Source organism: Camelus dromedarius, chromosome 14 (genome assembly GCF_036321535.1).
Source record: "Camelus dromedarius isolate mCamDro1 chromosome 14, mCamDro1.pat, whole genome shotgun sequence".
Taxonomy (NCBI): Eukaryota; Metazoa; Chordata; class Mammalia; order Artiodactyla; family Camelidae; genus Camelus; species Camelus dromedarius.
This window is the reverse complement of record NC_087449.1, coordinates 36,611,083-36,630,292: the sequence shown is the minus strand read 5'-3', so window position 1 is coordinate 36,630,292 and position 19,210 is coordinate 36,611,083. Positions and strand designations below refer to the sequence as shown.

Below are 19,210 nucleotides of genomic sequence, written 5' to 3'. Positions count from 1 at the left end.
GTGTTCTGTGAACACGTTTCATTAAAACAAAACAACAAAGCAGTTTTCCTCAGAATTCCTTGGGACTTGCCATTTAAACAGTCCTCTGCCGTATAGTTCCTTGGACCCACACAGGGTCCTGGTGAGGGCACCCCGGAAGGGTCAGAATTCACATCCCAGTTCCTGAGACCCTAAGAATTAAAAGAGCCCTTAAAACAAGCTCCTTCTGTTCTGGAGAAGCAAATGAAACTTAGAAAAGGTCATGGGCACCGCTGCTTAGTTCTGTTAAGGAGAGTTCACTGACTTTTCCTATCCTGTCAATAGAGACCGAAGGATGAAGCATTGTCAGAAGCCCACAGCCTAGAGTGGAAGACACAGGGGGACAGATACACAAAGAGGTGATTTAAATATGGACGATGAGTGCCGGGAGACACAGAAGCACAGAGAAATGGGACCAGAGAGGAAGGACTCCTCACACAGCACAGAGGCTCAGGGAAGACTTCCTGGAGTGGTTTTGAAGGGTAAGTCAAGGGTAGCTGAGAAAAGGAGCAGGTGTCAAGGCAGGGAGGTAGGGGTTGCCGGTGCCAGTAGGGCCTGCTAGCAGTTAGGTGTGGCTGGAGCAAAACACCAGCGGCAGGAGCTGTATCTTCTGGCCAGGCTGGAGATTGTGTGCTTTATGTGTCCTAGGTGATGGGGAATCATTGCAAGATTTGGAGCAGAGGGTGGCTGGAGCCCATCTGTGCTTTCAGGAGGCATGGACTGGAGGGGGCAGGCAGGAGGCAGAGAGGCCAGAGGGGAGACAGGCAGTGAGGGGAGAGGTCCCCGGACCCCCAGCTCAGTGCTCTCCCAGTCCTCTCATCGTGTCTTCAGGCACCAGATTGAGCAGCTGAAGAAGGGCCACTCTAGAAGGCTGGGCTAGAGGGGTCGAAAGGCTCCTGGAGGAACACAGGATCTGGGCCTCTGGAAAGAACATGGAAGGAAAGGAGGGGACACCAGAGACTTTCAGACTGACCCACAGGGAACTGCCATTTCTGCACGTCAGGGATGACGAATGTTGGCTAGGTGGTTTCAGCTGCTAGGTGTGAGAGCCACCTCGACTCTCTGCTCTGCACACAGCTGGTGACAGATGCAGATCAGGCCAGAGGGCCTGGATGGGGCAGGAGAGCAGTGTGTCTCCGTGCTTTCCACACACGCAGCTCGGAGAACTGCAGCTGTGACTGAAGAGAAGTCTTTAAAAGAGCCTCCACTCCTCACAGCTCCAAAACTCCTTACAAAGCCATCACTCCCCATGGTAAGGATGAGGTGAAAACCGTGGGGGAGGGGGAGAATTTAATTCCACTGAGAGGGAGTGTGATGGTCTTCATGGGGAACTGGAAGACATGAGGCAGATAGTGGGTAAGGAAGGACCCGATCGAATTAGAAACTGATCCATATAATTACAGTGCTGGTGCATGTGACTACGTGTGTGACTTCAAATACTCCAGGGCTTTTTCCCTAAAATTATAAATGTCTTGTTGGCTAATTATCATAAGGACCAGCTAGAACTTCCTCCTCGTGGCCCTTTCCTATGGCTGTGTGACCAGGGTCCAAACAGCTAACCTTTCTGGGTCTTTCTTGCTTCAGTCAGCTTCCTGTCCTCACTATTTTTCTGAGTCAATGTGTGCAATAGTGTTTTAGAATCTCCACCAGTATGGTTAGTGATATTGTTAATGAGATGCAGGACAAATAGTTTTTTCCACTCCTAGGTACATACCCAAGAGAACTGAAAGCATCCATCCACATATAAAGTTGGACACAAAAGTTGACAGTAGCATTAATCAAAATAGTCAAAAAGGAGAATCAATCCAAATGTCCATCAGCTGATGAATGGATTTATAAAATGTGTTATGTTCATATGATGGAATACTGTATAGCCATTAAAAAAGAATGGCTCAGTCTTGAAAAGATTACGCCATGGAAACGAAGCCAGTCACAAAAGGACCTATGCAATATGATTCCGTTTATATTTAATGTCCAGAATTGGCACATATATAGAGGAAGAGAGTTGACCAGTGGTTGCTTAGGGCCAGGAGTGGAGATATTGGGGACCATGGCTAAAGGGGGCCACTTTTCTTTGGGGGAATAATAAAAATATTATAAAATGATTTTGGTGATGGTGGCCCAACTCAGTGAATGTGCTAAAAACCATTGAATTGTGTAGCTTAAATGGGTGAATTTCATGGCTTGTGAATTATATTTCCATAAAGTTGTTACCCCGAAAAAAACCCAAAGAGGTCTGAAGCCCCAGGAGTGGGTGCTCCCCAAGAACGAGGGTTTCCGTATTTTCAATCTTTTCTCCCACCTGGTGGAGCAAAAGCAGCCCCTGATGAACAGTCTTTAAGTCCTAGAGATTTAAGGGGCTTCTGCTCATGTCTCCCCAAGCAGCGCCAAGTAGTTCAGCTGCCCTGTTGCGACCTCAGTTGCCCTGTTATCGAGATGAACAGCTTGTGGAGCAGATAACCTTTCAGGTCTTCTGCACCCAACACTAGAATTCGGAGTTCCCTGGTCACCGCCTGCCCAGGGGCCCATCTGCAGGATGGGAAGGGGCACGGGGCTCAGGAGGCAGGCAGTGGACTCAGACGACGCCTACCTCCTCTCTGGGGCCACATCCGGCCCACTTTCCTTTTATTGCACTTTAATTAAGTTGTTCAATCAGATGGGGACCAGGAATCTGCAGGCTGTAACAGCCGGGGCAGGAACAGAAGCCTTGTAGCGGAACTAAACCAACAAAGTCTGCCTCTTGAGCAGATCCAGGAGCCCTGGTCCTGCTGAAGGGCGCCGCTCAGGCGGGGAGCTGGGGGGCTCCCCTGCTCGGCTGGCCGGACCAAAGGAGAAGTTTGCTCCGGGTCTGAGGGCTGTCCTCTCGGCTGGCCATTGCCTGGGTCATGGGCCACACTGGTGTTTTCCAGTGGACTTGGCCTGGCCTGACTCCCAGCTCCAGTTCCTACCCCAGATGCGCCCAGCTCCCACCCACCCCCAGGCTCTGTCTTCCCCACCCTGGTCTTAGTGGCTTGGAGATTAATCAATCCTTGATGATTGAAAGACATGAATGCCTTGTGGGGTGAGAGAGAAGGAAAGAGGATTCTAGGACCATACGGAGGTCAGTCGTGCTTAACCCAGTCTAGAGTGATGGAAAGGACCAGGAAAAAAAGGTAGACACTGAGATGATTCCAAAAAGGGCATTCTCTCACAACAGTGGGGAAGCAGACACGCCATCACAGAATAGCAACAGGGGATTAGACTTGCTATACACGATGGCGTTTGTCACAAGCAGAACCTTCTACTAGGGCCAGCCCATTGGGGGAGGAGGACACAGAGGAATCAGCCCAGGATTCTGTCTTCAGGGAGCTTGCCACCCAGAGGAGGAGACAGAGGGACCCCCAAATAGGGTGCTTTGGGAAGCAGATGTGGGGAGGAGAGGGAACAGCAACCTTAGGAGAGAAGAAAGTCAAGCTTAGGAGAAGGTCAGCAAAGGTCTTTGCAGAGAAGGTGATATCTGAGTTGATCTCCAAGGATGAACAGGATTTGGACAGGGAGTATGAGAAAAGGAAGGTCATTTCAGATGGTGGGAACAGCGTTTGCAAAGACAGTAAGCATTTGGCCTGCTGGGAGCATCGTAAACGATGATGGGGGAACTAGAAAGTAAGAACTATCAGGGCAGGTTGGAAATAAGACGGCACCAGGAGGGGCCTGCGTGACCTTGGAAAGCCCTGCATCTTGCAGTGCGTTCAGAGGATACAGTCGTTACCTTGCTCTCCATACATTGGGCTGGTTAAGAGTGGCTCACGTGTTAGGTTCCGGATGAGTTGTGTTCACAGCCTGTTGTGTGCAGCTGTTAGTGATATAAGGAGCATTGACTCTGTTAACTCACAAGTACTTACTGGGTCCCCATGTGTACTGTAGTGTGTAGGTGTGAAGGAACACAGCCCTGACCTCTGGCTCCTTGCAATTCTTGAACAAGACAACAAATATTGAGGTGACCAGTTAAAATGCACTTCTGTGCCAGGTGAGTAATGTAGTATTGTAAAAGTCCAGAAGTCAAAGAGAGTTGGAAGTTCAAGGACATTCACCCAGGAGGAGTGGGATTTGAATGAGGCTGTGAAGGAAAGTGGGATTTAACTAGATGGAAAGAGCCTTGCTTGCATCTCTGTTGAGGGGAGTGATGAGAGAGAAGGGGTAGAGGTAGGGCAGGGAAAGGACATTCTGGCTGAAGAAGAAGGGTGATTCTGAGAAGGGGCTGGAGTGGGGGCTAGCGTGGCACAGCTGTGGTGCTGGCAAGCGAAGGAGGAAAAGGAGCTGGGGATTATTGTAGACCTACTCTGTGACAGACCCTTTATCTAAAGCATCTCAGCAATGCTGTGGGACAGATATTTTTACTCCCATTTTAAAGATAAGGAAACTTGAGTCTTAGAGCGGACACATGATGTACTTAAGCCACACAGCTGATTAGAAGGACCGTCTGGTTCTTTCTACTGAACCACTTTCTTCCTTTAAGACACCACTGAGGAGGTAGTGCAGGTTGTGTGGACCAGACTGGGTGTGTCTTGTGAACACACACATACAGTCGCTGGGGGACACCTTCACAGCGCATGTGCACATCCTGGGTTGTCTAATTAGGACGAAACTAATTAGGACCAGGGGACGTTTGTCATTTAGGAGACTTTGCCTTTTACTTTAACCCAAGCTGTGTGAGGCTCTGTTCCTGTATTTAGGCTTCAATAGAAGTACGGAAAGGGAAAAAAGAAATGTGATGCTTGAAACAAAATCGAGCTGACCACTAAATAGCACTTAGACCCCAAGTATACACACAGCTGCTTTATGTAATGAAGGCTGTGGAACATGTTCCTGGATATAAAATAACAAACCACATATAACGTTTTACACTGCTGTGTAATTAGCACGGATCTGTGAGTGTGTGAGCCGACCAGGGTGAGAGGAGGGGAGCTGGGGCCTCCAGCACAGCGAGGTGGAGGGGAGAGCATGTGCTGTTGGGCCAGAAAGATGGGAATTTGAATCCTTGCTCCCCACTTTGTAGCCATAAGGCCTTGGGCAACTTATTTAAATTCTGGAAACTTCCACTTTCATATCTGTCAATAGGAGTAAAAGTATATGCCTGATAGCACATGGTTTTGCCCTTTCTGCCCCCACAGGAACATTTGGCAACATCTGAAGACATTTTGGGTTGTCATAACTGGGAAAGTGCTGCTGGCATCTTAGCGGGAAGAGATTGGGATGCTGTTAAACATCCTGCAAAGCACAGGATGGTTCCTACAACAAAGAATTACCTTACCCAAAATACCAATTGTACTGAGATTGAGAAATCCTGTCTTACAGAGTTGCTGTTTCAAGGATATAATCATTACTAACTTTTTTTTTAAAAAAAAAAGAGGCACTGGGGATTAAACCCAGGGCCTCATGCATGCTAAGCACATGCTTTACCACTGAGCTATACCCACCCCTGCTAATCATTTCTAACTTTTATTGATTATCTACTGTGTGCTCAGCACTGTTCTATACTTTAAAAAAATTTTTTTTTTATTGAAGTGTAGTTGATTTACAATGTTAGCTTCAGGTGTAGAGCAAAGTGATTCAGTTACACATATACATACATACATATTTTCTTTTCAGATTCTTTTCCATTATATGTTATTACAAGAAATTGAACATAGTTCCCTGTGCTGTCCAGTAGGTCCTTGTTGTTTATCTCTATCACTTTATTTAAATGTGTTGCCTCTTACCTGTTCATGGTAAATAGATGAAGGAGGTACTGTTATTACCCTTATTTTACAAATAAGGAAACTGGGGCCCCAAACTTGCCCAAAGTCACCCAGCCAGTCAGTGATGGAGCCAGGTGTGAACTAAGGCAGGGTGACTCCAGAGGCTGCCACATGCTGCAGGGAACTCACATGACTGCTTCAGTGCCTGAAGTTGGTGATGGTGACTTCTCTAAAGAGGGCGAGAGGACTGGCTCATTCATTAATGCCACATGTATGTACTGAATCAATGCTTGATGCTAAAGAATTGGTGAACGAGATAGGCAGGGATCTGCTCACACAGACCTTCTTTTCTCGTTCAAGAAGAAAAATAATAAAGCAGTAAGCTTACTGATGGAGATCATGGAAGTGACGAGAGTGTCCTGTAGATGCTAAGGAGCCTGCCAGGAGACGCTCTGCGGGAAGAACATTCCCAGCAGAGGGACCAGCCCGGGCAAAATCAGGAGGGAGGGAGGGAGGGGGCCACCTTGGTGTGTCAGGACACAGAGAAAATTCCAGCAAAGCCTGACCATAGGGCATGAAGGAGGAAATCCTAAGAGATCACAGTAGAGAGATAGGAGGGGCCAGGTGAAGTAAGAATTTGAAGGTCAAAGTAAGGAGTTGGAATTCCACCTATCCTGAGGAGCCACAGGAGGGTTTTAAAGAAGAATAATGCAATCTGATGAACATACTTAAAAGCTGGTTCAGACTTTGGTACGGAGGTTGGTGAGGTGGCAAGTGAGGATTTGCAGGAGCCCAGCAAGGGCACTAGAGCAGTCGTCCGGTGAGGATGGCGGCGGTTCCTCCCGGGGTGGTTGCAGTGAAACTGAAGGAAAGTGAGCGTGTTTGGTTCACACGGTTAGAGCCAGTAGCGAGTAGTGTGTGGCAGATGCGATGGTGGGGGAGCGGGAGAGAGGAATCAAGGATAACTCTGAGGCTTGTGTCTTGAGTAGCTGGCTGCATTCACTGAGATGGGGAGAGCTGAGGAAGGAGCAGAGTTCTGAGGGAGTGGAGGGGAGGTACCCAGAGTCCAGCGTTAAGTCACGTTAAGTATAAGGTGCCTACTGGGGTCCGAGTGGAGGTGTTAAGCAAACAGCTCACAAATGAGCCTGGGGCTCAGGGGCACAATCGGGGCAGGGAAGGATACATTTAAGCTCCGTCGCACAGAGACGTTATCTAAAGTCAAAGGCCTATCTGAGAGAGGAAGATGAGGAAGGCTTTGGGCTACGCCCAGGGGACCTAATCACAGATTTGACCACAGAGGGTTTGACAGACACCCTTTCAGAGGACCCTGGGGGATGAAGCTCAGGGAAATGAATTGAGAACAGAGAGGGAGGAGAGGAAGTGGACATGGTCAGCTCAGGCAGCTCCTTCTCAAACTATAGTGGGAAAGAAATGGAGTGGTGTCAGAGCATGGGGTCCACAGAGAGACTTAAAATCACGGTCTTGCAGTGTTTGTGTGCCGATGCAAAGGACCCGGCAGGGGGGAAGGAACTGATGATCCCAGAGCCAGAGGGGTTCTCTGGAGGAACCCAGAGAAAGCAAGAGGCCCGCCATGCAGAGACAGTGGAGGCGCCCATCCTTGTTCGCACATTTCATCTGTTATTACAGAACGGCAGGCAGCAATCATGTGAATGCGGAAGGTAGTTGAGAAAGCTGTGCTGACATAATTATCTCTACTTTCTCAGAGAGGAACATCAGCGCTCTGACCTGGGCCGCTGGTCAGCCCCTAAACCCGACCATGCAACCAGAATGAGCTCTGGCCCATTGACTGGGTATCCCATCCCTTCCAACCATCTCCCTTTGTTCATAAGGAGTGACCATGGATGACTCAATGTAACCCATCTCTGCAGCTGAAAAGACATCTTGAAGCCAAGTGAGGTTCAGCAGCACAAGGTCAACAGAGGAGGCTGTCTCCAAGACAGCTGCCTTCAGAGGAGAGGCTTGTTAAGATTAGAGCCATTTGTGGGGAGTGTCTTAATAGGAGGGAACCAAGAACAGGAGGCCAACCAAAATGAGCCAAAAGTTGGAATTCATTAGACTGAGAGGCCCAGACTGACGTAGGATGGAGAAATGACTGAGATTGTCAACAAGGACTCAAGCTGAGTGAAGTGGAGTGTAAGTGGGTTAAGTGCGGTTGTTGGTGGTTCAACTAAATTTAGGAACGCTGAGTGCTTTGCACATTTTCCCTTTTATATGGGCCCTTGCAAGACCAATGTCGTTTGTGCAGTTAGATTTATATGGTGACTGAGAGTTTGTGACTGTACAATATATACTGTATAAGAAAAGGCTTCACAACTTCCTAGCTCAGTCCCTCAAGACCTCAATTTCCTCATCCGTGAGGTGAGAGCCGTAGTCATGCATAGCTCACAGGTGTGTCGTGGGGCTCGAGATGAAGGATGGGAATGTTTTTTGTGTCCTATAAAGGGCATGAATATTACTTTTATGATCATTAATAATGATACTAAGAAGAAGAAGCCTCAAAAGTATCTCCTCTTCTAGGATAAACATTTTTGCGCTCTTCTAAAAATTTTTGAAAGAGCACGAGTCATCTGCAACACAGATGCCTTATGGAAGAGGTCATGAGTGTCCACGGCATGGTGTCATCCAGGGCCACTGCACTGAGCATTTGGGCAGATTGTGCCTTGCACGAGGGCATTCTGCTGAGGAAGTGAGTGCACAGTGAAATCTGCGGGCAAGGGGCTGCCTCTACGTCCAATTCCACAAGGCGCTGTACAAGCTGGCAGTGACTCTGCTGGCTCCCGCCCACACATGTCCTTAAATATTTCAGCTTGCTTGACCTTAACTTACCAAATCCAGTGGTGGGAGATCAGCTGACCTTCTGTCTTCAGCTACTGGCATTTTCACGATGACTCTCCATCTGCCTCTCTAGATGCTGATGGTCTCTTATCTACTTGAATGCCCTGCTTTTCTCTCAAACTCATCATATCCAAATTCAAACCTCCCTTTTTTCGCAATTCAGAACTTGGGCTGGACTCTCTACTTCTCACATTTTATATTTGGAAGCTGTTTTCATCAGTCTTCTCTGATGCTACCTATGATGTTTTGTGACAAGAAGCTTATCGCCTTCTGAAGTAGCCAACTCCACTTTTAAGCATCTCTTAACTTCTGGAAACTTCCGTGTATTGAACCTGCATCTTATACCCACTAGCTCCTACCCTTGGGATCACATGGAGCAAACCTCCATTTTCTTCACAATTATTCATAGATTGACAGGGACCAACTTACCCTGTGTCTTACTGTTCTTTCTTCCATTCCTTCTGTAAAAGATTTTGCCTCTTTCTTCTCTCCTGATCTTCATTGCTAACATTCTTTGTGTCTGGAAATGGTGCCAACATCCTACAGTTTTTTCCTTTGCTGATTTGCTAACTCATTCATCCAACATCTGTGTGCCCAGAGATGGGAGAGAGATGAAATGATTTGTCCAGGATCTCACAGCCATTCAACTCTCCTCTGGCTCTAGAGTCTGTTCTTTCACTCTAGCTACAGCTGCCTCTCTGTGGAAGCAGTGGCCTTGGAATCCAGTCAGCATCGAAAGTGGCAGAAACTTCTCCACTTAATTAAACTTTTCGCCTCAGAGCTTTTTCTTAATCTGCCTAGAGTGTTTGGCAGTATGAGTTTTGTAAACCTCCAAAGATTGCTGTCCATCTCTTTCCTCCCCTCTCAAATCAGCAGCTCATGCTCAGGGTGTAGCCAATTTAATGTCAGCCGTTTCCCCATAGTTCTAGGTCCTTTACTCTCAAAACTTTCCAGACATGCTGCCACTGGAGTAATTACTATTTTTAGCTATAATGTAAAGCATTATCAGGACTCAGAAAACATATGATCTTAAGAGAGTCAACTCCAAGGAATATCATCTATGCTGGGAAAGAGTGTGGTTAGGCAGGAGCTTCAGGAAGGTAGAGGTCGTGGCAGTGTTTTTCACTTAACATTGTGCGTCACTCAAATTCATAATATCTGCTCCTACTAGCGGCTGTGACTAATGATATCGTTGGAGCACTTTCTCTATGCCGGGCATTTAGCCATGCGTAGAGTTAGCAGAGTTCCAGTCGTTCTGCCTCCTCACCAACACTTGGTCTAGTCGATTTTTGTAATTATAGTCATGCTAGTGGGTGTGAAGTGGTATCTCGTTGTGGTTTTGATTTGAATCTTTCCAATGACTAATGGTGTAAAGCATCTTTTTTTATGCTTGTTTGACATTCTTATGTCTTCTTTACTGAATCTTTTGTTGAAATGGTTTGCCCGTTTATATCAGGCTGTTTGGCTTTTTACTGAGATGTGTTAGTATTCTGTTTACAAGCCTTTTGTCAAACATAGTTTTGCAAATTTTTTCTCCCAGTATGTGGCTTGTATTTTTGTTTTCTTCACAGTGTCGTTTGAAGTGCAAATTTTGAAGAAATCCAGTTTATCAATTCTCTGGTTTTATAACTCATGCTTTTTGTGTCTCATTTAAGAAATCTTGGCCTTAAGAAATCCATGGTCATTAAAGTTTTCTCTCCTTTGTTTTCTTCTAGAAGTTTTATAGTTTCAGTTTTTACCCTTCAGTCAATGTCCCATTTTCAGTTGAATTTGTATGAAGTGTGAGGTAGGGATCAAGGTCTTCTTTTTCTTCTTCTTCTTCTTTTTTTTTTTTTTTTTTTTTTCCTTGTTTTTGAAAACAGATATCCATTATCCCGGCACCATTTGTTGAAAAGACTGTCCTTTTTTATATTGAATTGCTTTGGTGCCTTCATCAAAAATGACTAGTTATTCATACATACATCTATATTTGGACTCTCTAGTCTGTTCTGTTGACATACTATCTATATATACAGCAACACCACACTGCCTTTATTTCTATAGCTTTATAATTCACCATGAGACTTCAGTGGTTGTGCCCTGCCCCCTTCCCTCCTGTCTCAAAACTAGATGATGTAAGTCTTCCAAATTTGTTCTTTATTTTCACATTTGTTTGGCTACCTTAAATCATTTGCATTTTCATACTCATTTTTAGAATCAGTTTGTCAATTTTTGTACAAAAGCTTGCTGAGATTTTGTTTGAGATTGTAATGAATCTCCAGATTGATCGGGGGAGAATTTATTCCTTAATAATATTGTCTTGTGATCCATAAGCCTGGTTAATTACTCTTTCAATTTTCTTTAACTTCCCTCTAGCAATCTTTTGAGGTTTTCAGTGTATATAAACCTGTACATCTTTTGTAAAACTTTTCCCTGAGTACTTCACAATTTTTGATGCTCTTATAAATAACCTTTAAAAATGTTCCATTTTGATTGTACTTTCTAATAATAGTGTATGACTCTATAATATAAAATGTAATTGTAGTTTGTATATTGTTGTTTCCCATAACCTTGCATTTTCTGTATCTATTGAGATGATCATATGGCTCTGTGATGATAGCCCCTCTCAGTGGCCAAACTCATCTGAGAATCACAGGGCAAGGAAGGATGGCTAGTGCAAGGCAGGGAGACCAGCCTCCCAGAGCAAGAGTAGAGTAGAGAAGGGTAGAGAAAGTATCTGGAAGGGCAAACAGAATATCCAGCACAACACATGTGTGTGTGTGAATGGATGCGTCTCTGAGCTCTATTCTGTATCAATGGTGTATTCATCCATCTGTTCTTATGCCAGTACCACAGTGTGTGTTCATATCATGGTTTTGTACCACGTCAATGTCTGGAAAGGTGAGTTCTTCTCTTTGTTTTCATTTTTAATGTTTAAAGCTTTTAGGTTAAATGCATTTGTATTCCTCTATGTACATTTAAGAGTAAGTGCATTGAATTCTCAAAAAATCAACTGGAATTTTGATTGGCCTTGTATTAAATGTTTATGTTGATTTCAGAGAAGAGACATGTTTTCAGTATCAAGTCAGCCTGTCCAAGAGCAAGAATGTGTCTCTGCTTATTCAGCTAATCTTCTGTGTCCTGTATTAGTGTTATACTCTTTTACATAGCAATTTGTTGTATTCTTGGTTAAATTAATTTCTGGATACTTTCTATGTTGTTGCTACCATGAATGGTGCAAATATTTAGTGAATGCCTTCTATATGCCAGCCCTGTGTTGGATGCTAGGGATACAGTAGTGAACATGACCTGGTCCCTGGCCTCACGGGACTAACACAGCAAAGACAGACATCGTGCATATGAACAAATACATGACCACACGTTGTGCCGAAGCAAAGGCCCAGCTTTCCACCCTGGCCCTCTGCCTTCCCACTGTCATTTCTAGTGCTCTGTGTCACTGCTCTTAAAGAGATCCCAGCCAGATGTCAGGAAAGCAGGATTTCCAGTTCCAGATCTGATTCATTCTAGCCAGTGTGTTCATCTTCAGAGTGAAGAGTTGGCCTAGACAACCTTTCAGGACTCTTCCAGCACCAGCCAGCTTCTTTTGTTTCTTTCTTCTTCTGCTCTTTCTCTCTCTGTCTCTTTTTCCCTCCCTCTTTCCACCTTTCCTTCTTTCTTTTTTTCCTTCTTTTTTCCATGATTGAATATGAAGGAAAGAATAGTCTTACCTGGGGAAGGGGAACTTCCATGTCTAGTTTTAAGTGCTGTTGAGATATTCAGACCAAATGCCCACAGTAGAACATGTGAGCATGACTCCTGGGAGCAGATTCCATACTAGAGATGGACAGAGCTACACTGAAAGTCACCATGTGAATCAGACCACTTAGAAAGAGTGTATAAAATATAAAAAGAGGAGGATTGAGAATAGAAACCAAGGACTGAGCCATTTAAAGTAAAATTAGAGAGAGGAAAAGCTCTTTCTGAAGAAAACTGCCATAGGTTTTAGTTTTGTAAGGCAAAGGTTTTTAATCTCCTATGAAGACACTTTGGAAGGAAGTTTAATGATTCATAATCAATCTTTTAGAATCATCTTCGCTCTGGAATAACACTGGTCAAATTGATGATCACCTATGATTCAAAAGTGTAGTACTGACCTCTAGTGATTTTGTTAACAAGGTACTGGAGCAAGTCATCTTATATTGTTCATTGTCTCAGTTTCTCCATCTATAAAATGGGCATAGTAAAGTTTATTTGATGAGACTGTGGTGAATGTGAAATTTGAGCCTGGGAAAGTAAGAAATTCCTATAGAACTAGGAAATATTAGTGTTATCATTCTCTGTGATAACACCAAGGGTTAAATTGGTTTTCTGTATCTGACCTTTTTTTCCCCATCCAGTGACTAACATTTTTGTAAACTAGTGTTCATTCCATTCTCACATATCTCTTCCTTCTGTCTCAGCTCCTCTGGGTTCCCCACACCCAGCAGTTGGGAGATCAGAAAGACACCATCTGCTGATTAATAAACAGACATGTATTCGTTTATAAGTTGATTGGATCAGGGTGTCTCTTAATGTCTCTGTTCTGAATGTTCATTTATTCCACCACATACTCACTTATCTAAGGTCATACCCAGAGGCTCTGTGGCTGAGATGAATCACAGCTGAGCTAACCATCCTTCCTGGAATCCATAGTCTGCAATGTACGTGAGTTTAGCCAAAGTGGACACCTGCCACCTACTCAGAACAGAACTGGCTTCTGGTGATCACATCTTTACAGAGTCCACTTAGGGCACAGAGTCCCTGATCAGTGAGGGCTGAGAATCAGGGGTGGAGCTTCTATTGAGCACCTTCTGCATGCTCAGTACTGGGATGGGGACTTGTGTCGGGTAGAATTTGAGTAAATCAAGAGACCTGGAGCTCCTCGGAAGGAAAGAAGATAGCAGGGGATGGTGACAGGTTTAGGGTAGAAACTTAAGGTATTTCATGGGCAGCTTGTAATTCATCTAGTCCAGGTTGGGCTCTAGCAACCTGTAACTTTCCCCAAATGAATTAATACTCTAACAATCCAAAAATCTCTCCAGGCCCTCTGAGCTAGCTTATTGACCTCTGTTGGCCCGCCTTTTGCTCTGAAGTGTGTTTACTTCTCTGGGAGTTGCAGGCTCTCATGGTCAGGGGGCTTGGTGAGGACCTTGGTCTGTCCTCCTCCAAGTGGAGATGAGGAGCTGCAGGTTTATCTGGGCTATACAGCCACCATCCTTGCATTCTTTATCACCCAGCTGGGTGGATAATGTCCCAGAGACATTTATACAGGAAGGAGGTTTGCTTGCTTTTTTTTTTTTTAAGAGATGTTGAAGAAACCAAATGAATCACAAAGCCCAGAGGAGTCAGTCATCCTACTGCCCAAAAGTTTATGAGAGCAAAAAAATCCTTTCGTGAGAAGGGCACCCATGCCCATCCGTTTGCGTGGTGCTGCGATTTCCCAGAAGGGAAGCTCAGGCCCCCAGATTTAGAAACACTTACCCAACATCCTATAAAAGTCAGTGGCAGAACTGGGATGAAAAGCTGTGTTGTTTTTCCCCAGTCTGAGCTCCCACTTTGTACTGCAGGGAGGACTTAGGACAGCCTAAGAAGGAGGCTGTCACCACAGTGGCCCAGGGTACGTGGGGTCAGTCCAGGGACAGAGTCGGGGTCCACAGTCATCATACCAGGGCCTGCACGTCACTCACGGGGTGCCCAGGACGATCCTTCCTTGCTTTCTGTTCAGTCTTTTCTCCTGGAAGGCTGGACTTTCCAGAAGTGCTGCCATCGACACAACAGGGCTGATCTCAGGGACACCCCAGGGCTGTCTGTGTCTGTTGGGGTGCGTGACCTCTCCAGGCCAGCTCTGAGCTGCACACCCACCACCAAAGCAAGGTCTGAAAGCCAGTGAATGGCGAGTGGGTGTTGGTACTAGAGACGGAATGCGGACTCACAATCAGGCAGATCGGAATTCGGAACCCAAATCCACCAATTCTTAGTTGTACCAACTGACACAAGCTACTTTTTGAGCCTCAGTTTCTGGATTTGATTTTCATACCAACCCACATGAAGAAGGCAAATTGGAAAACCAAGAATCAGCGGGGCAGAGTGTCTGCCCTGATGTAATACTAATTACACGAGGGCTGGGCCATGACCGAGTTAGCCCTCGTTCTGGGCCAGGTGCTGCGTGTTAATCCTCACTCCGGGAGGGAAGTACCATGCTTGTCTCATTTTATGGATGAGGAAACTGAGGCTTCGAGAGAGCAGGCACGTTTTTGACATCTGGCATGTTTCTCACATGTTTCCTGAGGCTGGCAAGGAAATCCTTCCCACTTTACAGGGAGGAGTTGGGGCATAGAGAGGAAGGTAAACAGTGTGTCCAGGGTCACCCAATAAGGAGTTGGTGGAGGAGCTGGGTCTAAGTCCAGGTCTTCTGGCTCCCAGCTCCGGGCTCTCTCACCACCCACACTCACAGGGCCCTGCCAAGCCCCAGGGAGGGCATCCCGTGTGCTCTCCCAGGCTGGCCTCACCCCTCTTGCCTGGGCAGGGCTGGCCTCATCCCCTGCCAGACAGCCTGGTTGCCCAACTCATGGGCAGGAGCCAAGCCTGGCAGCCTTTGGTGGGCATCCAAGTCAAGCTGCTCTTTCCTGCGCTGAGTTTAGCACACAGCATGGCTTCATCATCTAAATATGTCCTGCCAGACAGGCCTCAGCTGCTGGCCGGCGGGGCACTTGGCGGTCCTAGAGAGCTTGGTGCTAATTGGGCCCAGGTGACATAAATCAGGGCTCTCGTGGAGAAGAAGTCCAGCCGTTCTCTGGCAGGTGAGGGGTGAGAGGTGGGAAGGATGGCAGGCTAAGAACCCCCTACCGAACGGGTTGAGTCCTGCAGGGCCCTGTGACCTTAGCAAGTGTTGGGATCTCTCTGGCATCACTGTTCGTAGGAAGAGTTAGCAGGCTGTACCCCACAATCTCTGATCGTTCATGCCAAACTGTAGAGCTTGTGTGTGTGTGTGTGTGTGTGTGTGTGTGTGTGTGTGTTTCCCTTTCTGCTTGGAGCACTTACTACATCCTGTGGTACTATGGGCTGAGCGTCTGTCACCTGACCTGGGGAAGATAAGAGAAAGTCCTTCCCCTAAATACAAGATCTCCCAAGGGCTACTTTGATGTCTGGAACCTTTGTGGCAGAAGGCTTGGATTCCCCTGGAGACAGAGCAAGGCCCTCTAGGAAGGGAGGGCTCCCCAGCTAAGCTGGGCCACTCACTGACTGGCGGCCGGGAGGTTGCTTGTCAGGGTCTGTCCCTAGAGCAGACCTGAGCTGGAAACAATCTATGGTCAGCTGTACTGAGATGAAGCCGGGAAACTGTGAGTCTGTTGGAAGACAAACTACACCAACTTTATAACTTGTGACTTTGCCAAGCATGCATGTGCTTAACCAGCCACGCACTCCCTAGTGTATCTGCCTACACACTCGGCGTTTAGGAAGCACCTGCCAGGTGCCGGGTACTGTACTGGGTGCTAGGAATCCGACTCCTTTGTTGCCTTCTTCAGAGTCATGGTCTACAGAGAAGGATGAGCGTCTGAAAAATTGACGACAAGACGATGTACCAAAGGTACGTGCAGACTTCTCTGAGCACAGAGGAGGGCTTTAGGGACTCCGACTCAGTGGGAGTGGTGGAGGGAAGAGAAGTGGCATCAGCAGGGCCTTAAAGAGTAAGTTCAAAGCACTGGAGAGGAGACTTAGAGGAGAGGAGAGAACATGCGCACGGCTGACGGGACTATCAAAGGGATGCTAAGATCAGAGACCAGCGGATTCCATGTAGTGTGAGGGAGGATGTGTGGATGGAAGGTCAGGGGGACCAGAGTTAATAAAGGCCAGAGTTGAGGCTGAGGCTTGGTCAACTCAAATCACATCCCAGATGGGGCGGGGGACCCTTCCTTATTTACAGGTTTTTTTTTTTTTTAAACTGTTCCCAACCCTGCCTGTGCAAAACACCTAGAGAGATTTTATACAATACAAATGACAAATGGCCCCCACCCTTGAGATCCAGACTTAGCTGGCCCAGTGGGGACCAGGAATCAGCATTTTTAAACCAGCTCCCCAGGTAATTCTGAGGTAGGTAACTTAGCAGCCTAGGATTCCTTAAAAATGTAAGATGCTGGTGGGAGAGGGTATAGCTCAGTGGTAGAGCGGGTTTAATCCCCAGTACCTCCATATAAATAAATAAATAAAAACCTAATTACCTCCCCTTCAAAGAAATTTTTCTTCAACAGTAAGGTGCTGATAAAGGCAATGAAGAAAAAGAAAGCAGAAGGAGACACAGAGTGCTGAGGGAGTGGGGTGGCACAATTTTAAACAGTGTTTTAAAAGAAGACCTGAAGGAGCAAGGGAGGGAGATGTGGGGGAATCTGGAGAAAGACCCCTCCAGGTGGAGAAAACAGCAGGTGCCAAGGCCCTGAGGCATGGCCGGCTGATGTCTTGAAGGAAGAACAAGGAGGCCAGTGCTGCTGGGGCGTAGGAGATGAGGTCAGAGTCTCAGGCAACGGGGTCAAGTGCGTTGTGCAGGGCGCATACCCTGGCCTTTTTGAACCATTGATTTAGTCCAGCTCATCCACCATCTAGTGAGGAAACTGGCTGGAGAAGGGACACTTTACTGGACACATCTTCTCTGCATCCCTCTTTCACAGGCCCCTGAGCCAGGCTGGGAGGCTGGGTTGGGTAGAGGATCGTATGTTTCCCCGAAGATCCCAATCTGAGCGGCGAGGCCCAGGCTCACACAACTCTCTCCAGCAGAAGGTGGCCTTGAAGCCATGTGCTCTCCAGATTCCGACCACAGCAGGAATAGCAGTCACAGTCCGAGGTGGTCGTGGAGAGAGGCGACATGTGACCGAGCAACTGTCACTGCTGGAGTAGCACCTTGAAGGGTGGGTAGGACTTCCGCAGGCACAGCAGGAAGCACTTGTCCAATGAAACCGAACAAGTGCCCGGCTGAGATGGAGCCAGAGTGGATGTTTGTGGTTTGGGGGAGGCAGCCGGGAGCATGGGGTCAGTGAGTCCTGGGTTTCAAGTCTGGTGCAGCCTTGAAATTTGAGACCAACTCAGGGCACATGGCTTTACGTCTTTGTATCTCTCTGGTCTCAGTGTTCCCATCTTTTGCACGGAGTTCATCCTTTCTCTGAGTACTGGCTGTGAAAATGACTGGAGTAATGCATGTGCATGTGTCCACCAGCCCAGGGCTTGGCGGGGAGAGAGTCTCCCAGCGTCCCTGCTAATGGTTAGAGTCCACTCTCTCTCTTGCTGCGCCAGGCTGCTTCCATCAACTACAGGAAGAGGAAGGAAGCCAGGTAGGTGGTGGGGGCAGGAGAGCAGGTTTGGTCCATTTTCCTCTCCACGTCCAACACCTCTCTCTGGCTTATTGAAGCCATTACGGGCAAGGCGCCCGCCACCCAACAGTCCCCCATAGAGATTCACATTGCTGTTCCCTTTGGCCTTTGTGCTCCATGTCTCAACCACACTCAGGGGCATCATTACTGTTGCTCCACTTCATGGCTTGGGGGCATGTGGAGAGGGCAGCATTGTCAGGGAAGGAGCCAGGGCTTCTCTGTGTGTTTTTCCCTCTCCACCTGCTGACCGCCATGGCCAGGCCAAGGACATACAGCCCTTTGAGGACCCTAGCACACCAAGATGAGCTGGGAGCTGCTGAGCAGGTGAGGGAGCTGGAGACGCTTCCCCTACCCGGTCCATGTGGAAGTGTCCTAGGTGACAGTGGTCATTTGGCCCTGCCCCCTCTGCCCTGCCAGTGATGCCAGCTTGGCCCAGCCTCAGCCCTACCCTCTGGCCTAGACCTCCTTCTAATTTGACTTAGGTGGCTGGGGAGAGGTAGGCTCACACATACAGGTTTAACCCTTTCTTTGCCAGGGGAGAAATATTTCTGAGGCAATTTGTTTAGATGCAAGTTCTTTGTCCTCTTGATCATTCATTCTTTCAATAAGCCCTTCCTTAGGTCTCTTGGATGCGGTTCCCCAGTGCTGCAGCCCCATCACTGAGAATAAAGAGGCAAGTCAGACCTAGTCCCTGCCCTTGATACTCTTACCACTTCCGGGAGGGCAAAAAGGGAGACTTGTAATCACCGGCCATACTGAAGGACCTGAGAAGGATCCTCCCTGGAGGATGCAGGGAGCAAGAGATGGATTCTAGCCCAAGAGACCACTGTCCCCTCTCCTAGAATGTTCGGTCATTCATTCGTTTGTTCACTGAGCCTGGGCCCTGGTGGGGGCCCTCAGAACTGGTCGGGGCCTGGGGGCCCCACGTCCAACTCTGAAACAGGCTGTTAAACAGAGAGTGGCAGGGAATTGCGGGGATGGGGAGCAACCTCTTCAGGAGAGGAGGGTTAGAGCTGGGGGCAGGAGGCAGCTCCCTGGAGGAGGGGGCATTGACTCAGGCCTTGAAGAAGGGAAAGGCTTTGACTACTTAGAGATACAAAGACGGGCTCTGGGGGAACCACGCTGACCACCTGCTGGGTGTCCTGGGATAGTTCTTGTTTAAACTGTCTGGGTCTTATTTGAGCTAAAATATCAAGCTGGGGCTGACTTTTGCACTCATATTTATGTAATGGTATTTTCACC

General features: G+C 47.3%; 1 long non-coding RNA gene across 2 annotated transcripts in view; it reads left to right on the top strand.

Annotated features, from left to right (window-relative positions):
* LOC105092938 (uncharacterized) overlaps window positions 1–19,210 on the top strand; it is a 34,075-nt gene that overhangs the window by 1,899 nt on the left and 12,966 nt on the right. For both annotated transcript variants that reach the window (XR_010383842.1, XR_004140757.2), the window contains exon 2: window positions 304–500. This is a non-coding gene — a long non-coding RNA (uncharacterized LOC105092938). The remainder of the gene's footprint in view (window positions 1–303; window positions 501–19,210) is intronic.